We start from the raw sequence: 14,578 nt of genomic DNA on the forward strand, positions 1-14,578 counted from the left end.
GCTGGCCTTGTTAAAATCCCCCAAAGTGATGAAGGCGTCAGGGTGTGGTGTTTCATGCATGTTGATCACATTGTTCAGATCATCTAGAGCCTGCTTGATATTGCTCTGGAGTGGAATGTACACCACTACCAAAAAAAAATCACTGAAATCTCCCACAACAGGTAAAATGGACTGCACTTAATTGCAAGCTATTCCAGGATAATTGGGGCATCACTGACACATTGGTACACCAGAGGAGTTGATCATGAGTCATACACCTCCACCTCTGCTTTTGAGAGACTCGAGAGTCCTATCTCGATGGTGTATAGTGAACCTGGCAATCTGAATTATTGTGACTTGGATGAAGATCAGACCACATTTTATGAGTAATTAAAACAGAAAACAAGGTAAGGGGTTCACAGACTTTTTCTTGCAACTGTATTTATCACGCTTAGGTGAGTGGTGAAGCAGATTCACTACCCTGTCTGCTGGGGAACTAAATTCGAGATGCTATTACATATTAAATTTGAAATTGTCCACCGTGATTTCTCACAGTGCGAATTGTGCTTCTGCCTGTGAAAACCATGCGGTAGCATTCTGCTCCCAAAACTCCAGAGCAACTGTGTAATTGACACATGACTTGAGTTCTCTGAGAGTGTCGGGGTCACCAGTACAGGATTTTGTGAATAAAACTTGTGGGAGTTGTTTTATATGCACGATGAAAGCTGCAGCCTTTTACCTCTATTACGAACAAACCTAAAGCAGTGGCCTTCCACTGACATCATTACAGCAGACACAACAACTCAATGATGGTGTTTGTGAATTGTAGAGCAGCAGTTTCTATTACGAGCAATGTGTCATCTGTTACCGATTACATTACCCTACACGACACTTGGAAAACTAAACTTCCCTATCCCGTAAGAGCCAAAAACAAGAGATGTGTTTATTCTGTGCCTCCAGCGTGGATTCTCTTTTGGGCCCCAGTGGTGTAAGAAAGTATGTTGGAATTGGGTTCCTAAGGGGAATATAGTTTTAATTGTAGAAATTGTGATCAACTTTAATGGGATGGATATTGGTAAACATATGTTTGATATTATGAAATTGATTATGAATGCCTATATCTGTCAATGCTTCCAGCATTCTGCAGTCGAATAATCTGTGTCGATGTTTTATTTTGGTTGTCTATCATATTCAGTACTGATTGACCTTTGTTGCAAAAGAGGGCAGCTGAATTTTGTTTGTTCTGCGTTCATTTTGTGATTTTTGTCTGTTAGTATATCAGCAGGAAAGTTTAGAATTAAGTACAGAATTAATAATCTTCATCCTAGTGATACTGGTGATTAGGTTCACACATGGCCATCTTGGTAAAGATATAACTGCTTTTCGTGTTTTCTTCAACCTGTGTATGAAATTAGAGGGGAAAATGAGAAATAATTTCTTATCCCCAACCTCTGAAATTTTATAAAATTATAGAGTGAAGTTTCGGTCTTATTAGTTTTTTGATTACAGATATACAATCTTGTATTTGTCCACAAGTACAATATCAATGTTCAAAAACATTCAAATGAAGAAATGCCTGTGATATTTTTATAGGTGTTTTGATAATGCACCTTTCATCTTTATACACTTCAGACATACAGGACATGGTATTTGCATTGTTACCTTGAGCAAAATGTACATCTCATTATGCGACCTGTCTTATAAAACAGCATAAATTGTGGGTTCTGTACCATGCCATCTTAACTAACCACTCCATCACAGAAGCCATGGATTAGGTTCATCAGCACTCACGCAAGCCAACTTCTCATTTTCTCTCAGATGCTGCGGATCTGTGAAGTCAAGAATGGGAAGACAAGCAGTTCTCCGTTGGCGCTTTGCTGAAGTCTCCAGTTGATTGCCTGGTATGGATTCTCTGACTAATTTAGGAAGACGTTGATACCATTGTAACTCTGGAAAATTTGATTACAGCAGGTGCTTTTCCCTACACAAGGAATCTTAAAGATATTTACAATAACTTAAGAAAACTGCTGCAAATTTTGCATTGTTGATGTATTTAAGGTTAGGGTTAAGGTTGTGGTCAGTTGGATTCAAGAAGATCCCCAAACAAAATTAATACCTCTTAAACCGGAAAGCTTTTGCCCTGGGACAGCAGGATCTCTGGCAACTTCCAGACAGGTTCAGAAGAACTGGGGAAAGAAGCAACAGACATTTGGAACCAATAGTTTCTTCAGATTGGAATGAAATAATTAGGAATGTATCATTAGGTTCTTTGAACCTGTTTTGTCAACAAATAAGACCTCGACTAATCTTTTTGGACTGCATTTTTCAACCAATCTCATTGTTTATTCTCTTGTCCACTAATGGCCTATTTATTGCCTTCTAACTGTACATGTATACAACCAAAGGAAACAATGTTCCTCTGGGCCATGGTGCACCCTTAATACATATATACAGCAAGTTAAATAAAATATTACCACAAATAAATTAATAAAATGTAATTCAAAATGCATGTGAAGTGAGCAAGTCAGTAGCTGGCTGTCCTAGAGATGAGAGCTCGGTGGTAGCAGGGTATTCATTAGTCTCAGAGCCTGGGAGAAGATGCTGCCAGTCTGGCAGTCCTAGTCCTGATGCTCCTGTACCTCTTTCCTGACAGAATATGGGTCAAAGGTGTTGTGGGATGGCAGAAATCCTCAACAATGCTTCTGGCATTATTTTGTTCTTTACCATACTGGGCAATGGAGCATTCACTGAGTTGAGGTTCAGGATTCCAAGGAATTTACAGTCCACTGTTCATCCGATTGTTCAGCTGGGGTAACCTATTTTAAAATTTGTCTTTATTCCCTCCAAGAGCAGTAGGAGTAGAGGCGGCACTATATTGTAGTGGTTAGCATAACATCCTTGCAGCACCAGTGACTCCATTTCAATTCCCACTGCTGTCTGTAAGGAATTTGTACGTCCTCCCTGTGGCCAAGCGAGTTTTCTCTGGGTGTTGCGGGCTCGTTGTACTGGGAAAGTCTGTTACCGCAATATATCTCTTAAAAAAAATATTAAAATATTTGGCGCTTGCAATCTAATGAACATTAAGTTCTAACTTGTTTTCAGAGGTTTGAAGGAACCGGTATATATTTTTTTATCATTGTCATGTGTATAGTGAAAAGCTTTGTTTTGCATGCCATCCATACAGATCGTTTCATCACATCGGTGCACTGAGCTACTACAAGGGAAGGCAATAACAATGCAGAATAAAGTGACACAGAGAAATTGCAGTGCACACAGGGAACAATGAGGGAGATTGTCAAGAATTCCTTCTAGTGCAGAGTATTCTAAAATAATGGAGCCCATATATGAGCTGATAGTTATACATCAAAAATTACGAGTGGAGCAAGAAGAGACCACTTTTTGTGTCTGTCTCCTTTTGAATTCATGTGCATTGGTCAGCCATCCAGGATTGCTCTGGGGTCTGTGGTTAATTTCGTAGACACTGCTGTAAGTGAGACCTGAGAGAAAATCCCAGATGAACACTTTCAACTCCACTGTGTCTGCTTGAAAACTCATCCAATTTTGAGTGGAAGATTTGTGTTCTAAAATAGAAACAATTGAAAGGTGCTGTAGATCATGAGCAGGACAGGTATCTTCTGTTTATCATTCGGCTAATGGTGTTTGACTGGTTGTGTAACAGTACCTACCATATTTCAGAATCAGGTTTAATATCACCGGCGTAGGTTTTGGAATTTGTTGTTTTCTAGCAGCAGTACATTGCAAAATGTAATGGTAACTGTGTAATAGTGCAAGAAGAGAGGAAAAAGTAGTGAGGTAGTGTTCATGTGTTCATTGTCTATTCAGAAATTTGATGGTGGAGGGGAAGAAGCTGTTCCTAAAATGTTGTGTGTGTGTGTGTTTGTCTTTAGGCTTCTCAACTACCATCCTTATACTCACAATAAAAAGGGGGATGTCCAGGATGATGGGGGTCCTTAATGATGGATGCCACCTTTTTGAGGCATCAGCTTTTGAAGGTGTTCTGGATGCTTTTGCCTAAATTATTTGGTAGCAATGGGAAGGCAGAGCATTATATGGATGCATTTGTTGGTGATGCTTGAAAATGAACAGAGTCTTGGTAGTGTGAATTAGTCAGTGACTGTGAAGAGGTGGGATCAAGAAGTGTTTCTATATTTGTACTCTGGCACTGTTCAGTAAAAAAGATCTTGATTAATACACCAGGTAATGATCCTCCCTTTAGAGACGTAAATAAAACCTCTTTTGAAGCAATGGCCTAGTTTGGAATTAATTCTGTTCTCCTCCCCCCCCCCCCTTATATTTGCCACATTTTCCCTGGCCTCATGTCTTTTTCTTTTGTGATTTCCAATTCTCGAAACATTTTCCTGTAGCCGACCATAGAGCACCTTGAGGTAGGGTCAATAACCAGAATTAAGGTTATTTACCCACTGCTGAAATCCTAAAGCAATTGCAGTTTACTGAATGCCATTAAAAAAAGAGACGATTGGCACTAGAGCTCACTTAAAGATCCTGTAGTTATGAGTAGTGGCTTTAGAAATGCAAATATTCTATTTTTTTTATAATGGCGGCCTTTGTGACACTCCTGTGGCCAAGCTTTTTAAAGCTTAGTGATTTGCAGATTACACCAGATAATAAACTGTGGTTTTCCCTATCTATTATGATCTAAATTATTTGTAAAAACTATAATTTCTTATTAATAGATGCTACAGAACACCAAGCTAATATAGTGTTTCTTTTATTGTGATTCCTGATGGGCCATGTTGAAAATTGCCTAACTGACCAGTGTCTACAGTAGTATGGTGGATTCCAGTTATCGGGACACATCGGGACCATTACGTTTTGCCCCAGTTAAGCAGCTGCCTAAATTAGCTAAAATTTCATGGAAATATCTAAAAGGGTATATTAAAAAAAACAAGCTACCATTTAACTGAGCAACAAGTTATATATTAAAATTACATACAGAACAAATTAGAACACTACCAATACTAACTACTGCAGTACTCTAAAAGTGTAATAGTTCCTAATAGTTGTTGACAGAGGAATTTATCCAGTGTATGCTGCCGTGTTCTTTTGATTGACTGTAAATGAGCACAAACACCTAGTGCAGATAATGGGTTACCTTCATACAATGCTTTCAACAATTGCACCCTCCAGATCTTCACTTCCATTGTAACATTAAAGGAGTTTGCCGATACCTTCAAATTCTTTGTAGGTCCTAACTTGTTGAAGTAGTAAAATAGGTCTGAATAATCTTGCTGCTTACTTCTCGTCAGCCATCAGTTACATAAATCACTGGTTTTTGAACACAACTACATGCATCTGACACTATTTAAAAACCGTTTGCTCTAAGCATGGTGTAGTTTCTAATGGCCATACAAGTACATGCCACTGACACCACTTAAGAAACTATTTGGCAACAGTCTTCTGTCCCAATTATGTGCCACAGTGTCCCAAAAATAATGAAGGGAATCCCGGCTATTTTCTCAATTAATTTTTGTTTTTTAAGAACAAAATTGTTCCAAGTAAGCAGCTGTCCTCAATTACTAATGATCCAAATAACCAGAATCCACTGTACTTGCAAAGGCCTTCTGCTTATCTGGTATCAAGATTCATACGTTTCTGTGGTACGTGAGCGTGGGTTCAACTGCTGCAGCAGTTTAAGCCCACAGTGCTGCTCAGGAAAGATATTGTGGATCCATTCCTCAATTCCCATTACTTCTGCAATTTATTCTTCAAATAATAGCTTTACTGTTCCCTTGAAGCTGCAGGACTACATGACCACACAGTAACTGAATTGCTGCTGCGCAGCTAGAATTTTCTTTTATATAATAATATAATTTTGAGATCATGTTAATATAGCTTTGAAATACTCTGTAATTATGTTAATGAATATAATCCATAAATTTTTAAAATAATAAACATTTCACAACCTTTACTGAAACATTGTAGAGCTTCAATATATTTATATTGTCAGTTTTTCAAGTTACAGCAGTGTTACAAATTGTAACAGTAAACACAGAATGGAAGTCAGTAGCTCATTGTGAATAAACTGGTGGCCTGCTGAGTACCAATGCTGTCTGAGTTTAAAAGTTTATGCAACCTGAAAGATTTTTTTGTTGTACTGTATTTCATTATACCCTTCCATTAATAAATAAAATCAAAAGTGTGATTTATTTAAATTTTCATTCTAAATATTACAAAATAAAATATTACAGCTCACAGCAATGGTTGGTCCATGCAGCTATATAAACAACAGAGGGAATGTTAAGTGGTAGAGACTTCTGTTCAGTCTTCAGTAGGGTGACACAGTAGCATAATGGTTAGTGTAATGCTTTACCCCTTGTCACATACATTGGCTATTGACATTTCATTTTTAAAAAGTCAGTATAAACAGGGTTTGCTTGTACCTTACTAATAGTTTAAATAGTTATTCGTGCTGCAAATCCTTGTAGCTTGTCAGACTGAGGTTTCATGGAAGTGTATAAACACGAGTTCAAGCTCCTGGTGGGGCTGTTGAAGAAATCATTAGCGTATGCTTAAATTGTAATAATTTACTTGATGTGGAAAGTGGTCAGTGGCAAAAGACTTCTCAAATGCAATCAGAATAAAGTTCACCTAAGAATCCAGTTATTGGTCATTCTGATGACATCCTAGTTTACAGGTTTGGTTTTGATAAAAAACCACCCATGGATCTTGTTGGCCTTCCACTCAGCAGATAGTATGGCAGTAGAGATTATTAATAGTGTCATGTGTCACGAGGGTGTTGTGCATTTTTAGTTTGGCTTGTCCAGAATGATCTATTCTTTGTAAATGAGGAGATTGAGGGCTGTACTGTTAGAAGTTTGAGATTATACATGTGTTTAATAGAGCGAGAGAGGAAGAAATGCTTCCAATTTAGGTAGTCAAAAAAATGGGGGCAACCAATATGAGATGTTCACTTGCAGATCTAACAGATACTTCTGAAAAAGAATCTTGGTTCAAAGATTAGTTAGAACTTAGGGTTTAGTGGCTACAGAATTGTTTGGTTGATTAGTGTAGATGTATTTAGGGGAAACACTTTGAGAAAATATATCAGAATATGCTGGTAAAGAAAATAGAATTAGAGTTGAAGACCTGTGGTACATGGCACTATTGAGTAGATAGGCTGAATGGTCTGCCTTGTTTTGTATGTGGCTGTCACAATATATGGTACAATTTAGAGCTAGTTTTTAAAAATGCTTCTGAATGCATTCTGGAGCTGAAAAGATTGGGAGTGAATCAACACGAAGAATACGGTTCATGGACCAAGAACCACTCCCAGTGATACTGGCTCTGATATGAAGGCAGTATAAAATATTGTGCAACATTGAAAGTATTTATGAAAATTCTCATGCAGCCAATGGATGCCCATTATGATTTGCAGCTGAGGGCAAGTCAAGGTGTTCTTTGCACTGACCTAGAATGAGTCATAGAAACAGCCATTTGAAACACATTTGATTACTGAAGTTGATTGGCATGTCACAGTTTTTGATCTCATCCATGAAGAGTTTTTGCATGGCAATTGGCTTTAGCATAACAATGAAACTGAGGTTCCTAATAATCTGAAGGTTCAGCAGATTGGAATGCCTACTCTTAAATTCTGTTTTTGTTTTTTTATTATTTCTTGCTTTCCAAGTAGTTAGTTCAAAGGTCAATTATGGTAAAGGGTTTCACTTTCTACTATTTCTTTAGGCAGAGGAGGCAATTCTAATTTCCTTTTAATTGTTTTGGTGGTAATTGTGTTTTCATCACTCATCAGATTGCAGCCAGTAGAAACATTCTTATTGAATTACAGCAGGAAAATTGATGAAAAATCAAGTCATAAACATGAGGTTCTTATGTGGAGATCCAGAGTAACACACACAAAATGCTGGAGGAACTCAGCATGGCAGGCAGCATCTGTGGAGAGGAATAAAGAGTTGACATTTCAGGCAGAGAAAGTCAATTGAGTTAGTTGAGAATGAGTGAGGTTAATCTGAATAATATTTCTCTAGACAATGTATAAGCACATTGGGATTGCCTGTCACCTTTTTATTGTCAGCAATTGAAGAAAATGAACCAATACTGGGATATCCTTAGTTGTACAGGGTAACTTCTTAGTGAAGGAGAGGTTAAGGTGTGTTGTAGAGAAAGACATGGACAAATGTCAGAATTTCTGTCTTTTTTTAAAGACCATAATCAGAGTAGTTATAAAATTTCAATTTTTCTTTTGTCTGTCTTTGGGCCTGGGCTGCTAATCTGACGAACACAAATTGGTTTCCAACCATTGCAGTTTCAGAAATCAAAGGCTAATGCTGGTAAAATAATGATAATGATTTGGAATGCAGTAAAAACTCATTTGGTTCATTAAGATCTATTCTGAGAAGGAACACTACACTTTTGCTCAGTCTGACATGTGTAACTCCAATGCCAGTGTAGTAAGTTCTTAACTAACCTCTGGCATGTCCAACCAAGAATTCAGTTGTATCACCATCGACTTCAGGGAAGCCAAGGATGGGTTATAAATCCTGGCCTTGCCTGTAGTATCCATATTCCAAACCTGACTATAAATAGAATGTTTGGCCAGTAAGTGAGTTGTGTTTTATTTTCAGTTTGAAGTACAGAGTACAATCTCTTGACACTATTCTCTGCTTCCCTTCTGCTCCCCGAAACCAAGTATTCATTTTATTCCTTGGGTCTTGGTTTCTATTGGTTGTTTAACCCTGTGCTAATGAACAGCATTATATAATTGATTTGTTTATAATTGACTGTCTTTTTGTTTTTGCTGCTGGCCTCACTTCTCTGTGTCTGTTGGATTCTTGCTTAAGCGTGGAGTGATTTTTTTTCAATTTATTAACGAATCTTGCTGTTTGCACAAAAATTACTGTTTCTTCATAAATCACTGACATCATTGCCTTTCAAACAGATCCTGTGAAGGAAGAAAAATTGTGGCTGAACATATTTTGCAGATATGCACATGGCCTCTTTAATTCACGTGACTTTATATATTTGTAATGTAATTAGCTGCAATTTTAAACAGCATCACTGCCCAGATGCTGTCAATAAAGGGAAATCTTCTTGATTGTTGGACTGTAGAATCATTACAGAATGGGACAGCAGAAGAGGAGACCATTGCGTTTAATCATCTCCATAAGACAAAGGAGCAGAATTAGGCCATTTGGTCCACCAAGTCTGCTCTGCCATTCAATCATGGCTGATTCTGTCGAATATGTCTTAATATTGTCTAATTTGTTTTGATAGACCTGTTCAGTTAGTCGCACTGCTCTTCCCTCCCATACACTAGGTCGAAATTCTATCAAGTCCTTTTCAAAATTTCAATTAAATCTGTTCCTACCATCACCTTTGACCCTCCATTTTCTAAGTCACTATAGCCTGTCTGTGCATACCCTTCCTTCACTGATCCTTTTCCAAATCTACAGTCTCTGGCTACCAACCTTCCAACCACTGGAGGCCCATTGCTGTTAACCACTGCAGCTCTTCGCAATGATACCAAATTCTGTAGTCTCTTGTAATTCAAGCTTTACGTCCTTGTTACCATTATGCTGAATTTTCTCTGTACCATTTTTCAGGCTTTACCATTCCTTTCTAATATGAAGTGGCTAGCTTGTGGCTTAACCAGTGACTTTTTAATGTTTAGCTGTGTTTCTACCTTCTCTTGCTCTCTTTGTCCTACACTGGCTTGACTGCACCCTGACTGGTGCTCTTGAAAGAAAGTTAAGTGGATTCCAGTTAATTGGGACACGATGAGACCAATACATTTTAGCCCAGTTAAGCAGTTGCCTCAAATAGCCGAAGTTTCATGGAAATAGTTAAAAGGGTATAACGGACAAAATGAGTAATAAATTATGTATTTAAATTAAATACAGATTAAATCAGAACACTACTAGAATGCTAAAAAAACTGTATTAGCTCTTACTACAAAAATATGATTATGCTACTATTGCAACCTGTGGTCTACATTTTGCTGGTGTGTCTTCGGGCCGATTGGACAATTGCGGTCTCTGAGGGAGTTTGCTGAAGTTTCACGTGGAGTATGTGGCCTGGAGTTCAAGAAGCCTGGAAATCTGGAGCAAGTCCATGATCAACTCCGTTTCTCACTGATCTCGCCAATTAAAGCTCGAGTAAGATTGAAATAAATGAGGATGAGAGCAGAAGGCCAGTGGGTGTTCAGTGCCTCTCACTCTCACTCTTGCTCGCTACTCCCGATGGAATGTGTCTGTGTTTTGGGTCTTGGGGAAGGTTTAATCAATTTGTGGATTTGCGGTTGTGGATTGGACTCTGCAGTTCATGTTGTGTGTTGGTGGTTACTCCTTTGTTTTTATTGCTATGTTGTGCTTGCAGCCCTGCAGTCATGGAACAACACAGTACTAAATTGAACTGAACTGAACTAGACTGAATATTCCTGGACTGTTTTAATGACTCTGTGGTTTGATATTTAATATTCTGTTTTTCACTGATTTTTTTTGCCATTTGCATGATTTGTTGTTTTTTTTGTACGTTGGGTGTTTGATGTTTAGTTTGAACAAGTACCACTTATCTGTTTCGTGGCTGTCTGTGGGAAGACAAATCTCATGGTTGTATACTGCATACATACTTTGATAATAAATGTACATTGAATCTTAATACTTGTAGAGGAATTCATCCAGTGTATGCAATCAACAAATTCAGTGCAGATAATCGAATCACAAACAGGAGAAAATCTGCAGATACTGAAAATCCAAGCAACACACACAGAACACTGGAGGAGCTCAGCAGGACAGGCAGCATCTTATGGCAGAGTACAATCAAAGTTTCGGGCCGAGACCCTTCAGCGGATGGGTCTCGGCCCGAAACGTTGACTGTACTCTTTTCCGTAGATGCTGCCTGGCCTGGAGGTGTGTTGCTCCAGTATTTTGTGTGTTTTGCAGATAATGGACTGCCTTCATATAGTGCTATCAACAATTGCATCCTCCATATCTTCGTTTTCATTGTAACATTCAGGATGAGAATGGTGAATCTGTGGAATTTGTTGCCAGATGTGGCTGTGAAGGCCATGTCATTGGGTAATTTAAGACAGGTTGAGAGGTTCTTGATTTGTTAGGGCATGAAGGGTTACGTGGAGAAGGCAGGAAGTTGGTGCTGAGAGGGAAAGGGATCAGCCATGACGAAGTGAAGCAGACTCGATGGGGCAAATGGCATAACTCTGCTTCTATATCTTATGGTCTTATGATTGTCAAACCTTTACGTTCTTCATCGTTCCTAACTTGTTGGGATACTGAAATCGTTTCTTTTTCACTCCTGGTTACTTCTGGCATCTGCAAGCCTGAATGCTTGAAACTGCAGTGAGCAAAACGGTCCTGATTTTCCTACTGCCTATTTCTCACTAACTATCAGTGACAAAAGTCACTGTGTTTTAAACACAAACACATGCAAATGACACTATTTAAAAACTATTTAAAATTAGTTTTTAAATAAAAGCTATTTAAAATGACGCTATTTAAAAAGTACACGTGACTGGCGCGAGTTAGAACCTGTTCAGCAACTGCCTCCTGTCCCAATTAAAGAGACATAATGTCCCAAATAAATAAGGTAAACCCTGGCTATTTTCTTGATTAATTTTTGTTCTTTAAATGCTGTCCCAAATGAGCACTGCCCCAATTAACCAATGGCCCATTTAACTGGAATACAATGTATTTGTGTTTATAGAGTTGTATCTTAAGCCCAAGTCGGTGCCAACTATTAACTACGCACTTACACTAATCCTTAATTAAGACCAGTTTTATTCTCTCCACATTCCCATCAGCTCTCCACATGTTGCTCAAGTCAAGTCAAGTCAAGTCACTTTTTATTGTCATTTCAACCATAACTGCTGGTACAGAACATAGTACAATAGAGACAACGTTTTCCAGGACCATGGTGCTACATGAAACAATATAAAAACTACACTGAACTATGTAAGCAAAAACTACACTAGACTACAGTCCTATCCGGGACTGCATAAAGTGCACAAAGCAGTGCAGGCACTACAATAAATCATTATAAATAATAAACAAGACAGTAGGCACAGTAGAGGGTATAGTAGGTCGGTGTCAAGCCAGGCTCTGGGTATTGAGGAGTCTGATGGCTTGGGGGAAGAAACTGTTAACGTAGTCTGGTTGTGAGAGCCCGAATACTTCGGTGCCTTTTGCCAGATGGCAGGAGGGAGAAGAGTTTATATGAGAGGTGCGTGGGGTCCTTCATAATGCTGTTTGCTTTGCAGATGCAGCGTGTGGTGTAAATGTCTGTGATAGCGGGAAGAGAGATTTCGATGATCTCAGCTGACCTCACTATCCACTGCAGGGTCCTGCGATCCGAGATGGTGCAATTTCCGAACCAGGCAGTGATGCAGCTGCTCAGGATGCTCTCAGTGCAAGCTCTGTAGAATATGGTGAGGATGGGGGGGGGGGGGTGGGAGATGGACTTTCCTCAGCCTTCGCAGAAAGTAGAGTTGCTGCTGGGCTTTCTTTGCTATGGAGCTGGTGTTGAGGGACCAGGTGAGATTCTCTGCCAGGTGAACACAAAGAAATTTGGTGCCCTTTAATGATCTCTACGGAGGAGTCGTCAATGTTCAGCGGAGAGTGGTCGCTCCATGTCCTCCTGAGGTCAACAACCATCTCTTTTGTTTTGTTTACGTTCAGAGACAGGTTGTTGGCTCTGCACCAGTCCGTTAGCCACTGCACCTCCTCTCTGTATGCTGACTCGTCGTTCTTACTAATGAGACCCACCACGGTGTTGTCGGCGAACTTGATGATGTGGTTCGAGCTGTGTGTTGCAGCACAGTTGTGGGTCAGCAGAGTGAACAGCAGTGGACTGAGCACACAGTCCTGGGGGGGGCCCCGTGCTCAGTGTGATGGTGTTGGAGATGCTGCTTCTAATCCGGACTGACTGAGGTCTCCCAGTCAGGAAGTCTAGGATCCAGTTGCAGAGGGAGGTGTTCAGGCCCAGTAGGCTCAGCTTTCCAATCAGTTTCTGAGGAATGATTGTGTTGAATGCTGAACTGAAGTCTATGAACAGCGTTCGAACGTACGTGTCTTTTTTGTCCTGGTGGTTTAAGGTCAGGTGGAGGGTGATGGCAATGGCATTGTCTGTTCCACTCACTCTCACGTTAGTGGCCAATTAACCCTACCAGTCTGCAAATCTTTGGGGTACAGGAGGTAACTGAAGAACCCAGAGGAAACTCGTGCAGGGAGAAAGTGAAAACTCCACACAAATGGCACTTGAGATCAGAATTGAATCCACGTCACTGGCACTGTGTGGTAATGGCTCGACCAGCTAAACCACTGTGCCACCTACCATATCACGTCTCAGAAAATCCTGAAAGTACTAATATTAATTACCTTGCAGAGGAAATGAAGAAATTGTATGAGGGAGGGTGTGGTGAGACCAAGAGACAGGTAATGCTGACTCATTCCATCGGAATCTAAAATGTCAATATTGGCCATTACCACAGACTTTCCATCATCTGTGTCAGAAGTTGTGCATTTAGGGATTTAACACTAGAACCTGATGATTCAGAAAGGTCCTGAAGTAGTGCTGGATTGTTCAGGTGAGCTTAAGAAGTTCTATGATACAATTTGGGGGGAAACTCCTGGGTAGTACCTATTCCTGAACCAGTCTGGGTTGACATTTATGACATTTGTTTTTGTGGGACTTGACATTTCAGCTAGTTGCAGTAATGCCCACATTTTTTAAAAAAGTAAATTAGCCATGTAATTCCTGGTGACCCACTGAAATCATTTAAATTGCTCTCTAATTGCAAGTCTTTCTATCTTCAATATGTACCTGAATAATTGACTGATCAAGGCCTGTAGTTTAAATCTTAGTTGAAGCATGATCTTGTGATTTTTCTTTGACGTTTGTTCTTAAGCTCATGTTCTTTGTGATTTGAATCTCACCAACTTAATGAGTGTGAAAGTTAAGTCTCCAGTTTTTTTTTACACGGCTGATACAGAAGTATTTAGAAAGCACTCTCTTTGGATCTATTCTCAGTGCAAGCTACAGTGCAGTCTCCATTTTCCTCTACCAGGGATCCAGTATTCCTACGCAGTTAATTCCCTGTCATTAAACGAGGCAAAGCAGAATCCAGTTTGGGGGGGGGGGGGGGGGGTATTTGTGTTGGAACCTATGTGAGAGGATCTTTTACTTTCTCCAAAACAATCTAATGTGCATTTATCTTTTGAAAATAGCAGGACATTCTAAAGGCTACTGGAGCCTTTAGAACTTCAAAACTGCTTACAGTATGCATTACAAACCTGCCACCTGATTTAACGTTGTCAGAAGTGCAAGACTAGCAGTTAACTATATTTCAAAACCTTTGGTGTACTGAAGTAGGAATGTTATTGACTGGAATTCACTTCAGCCAGGCTGATAATTTGTGGCGGAATCTTCACCTCTTCTTTCCATCCCTCCTCAGTACACGAGTGCACATCTACCTCGCCCAATCCCATGACCTTCTCGTGAAGAGACAGGTTTTTCAGTGACCAAATGAGGAAGGAAAATGGAGATTAAACCCGCATTGATCATGATGATTGGTAAACCAGATTTAGGA

At 39.5% G+C, this 14,578-nt stretch overlaps 1 protein-coding gene across 7 annotated transcripts in view; it reads left to right on the forward strand.

Moving 5' to 3' along the window:
• LOC140190445 (phosphatase and actin regulator 4-like) overlaps positions 1–14,578 on the forward strand; it is a 190,225-nt gene that overhangs the window by 33,762 nt on the left and 141,885 nt on the right. For 3 of the 7 annotated variants that reach the window (XM_072247041.1, XM_072247045.1, XM_072247042.1), the window contains exon 2: positions 1,798–1,880. The exons of 3 other annotated variants lie outside the window; for them this stretch is intronic. The gene's annotated coding sequence lies outside the window, so the exon portion shown is untranslated. Of the gene's footprint in view, positions 1–1,797; positions 1,881–12,335; positions 12,419–14,578 lie in introns of those variants that run through there. One more of the 7 variants, XM_072247044.1, reaches the window with a different exon arrangement.

The sequence above is a fragment of the Mobula birostris genome, chromosome 30 (genome assembly GCF_030028105.1).
Source record: "Mobula birostris isolate sMobBir1 chromosome 30, sMobBir1.hap1, whole genome shotgun sequence".
Lineage (NCBI taxonomy): Eukaryota > Metazoa > Chordata > Chondrichthyes > Myliobatiformes > Myliobatidae > Mobula > Mobula birostris.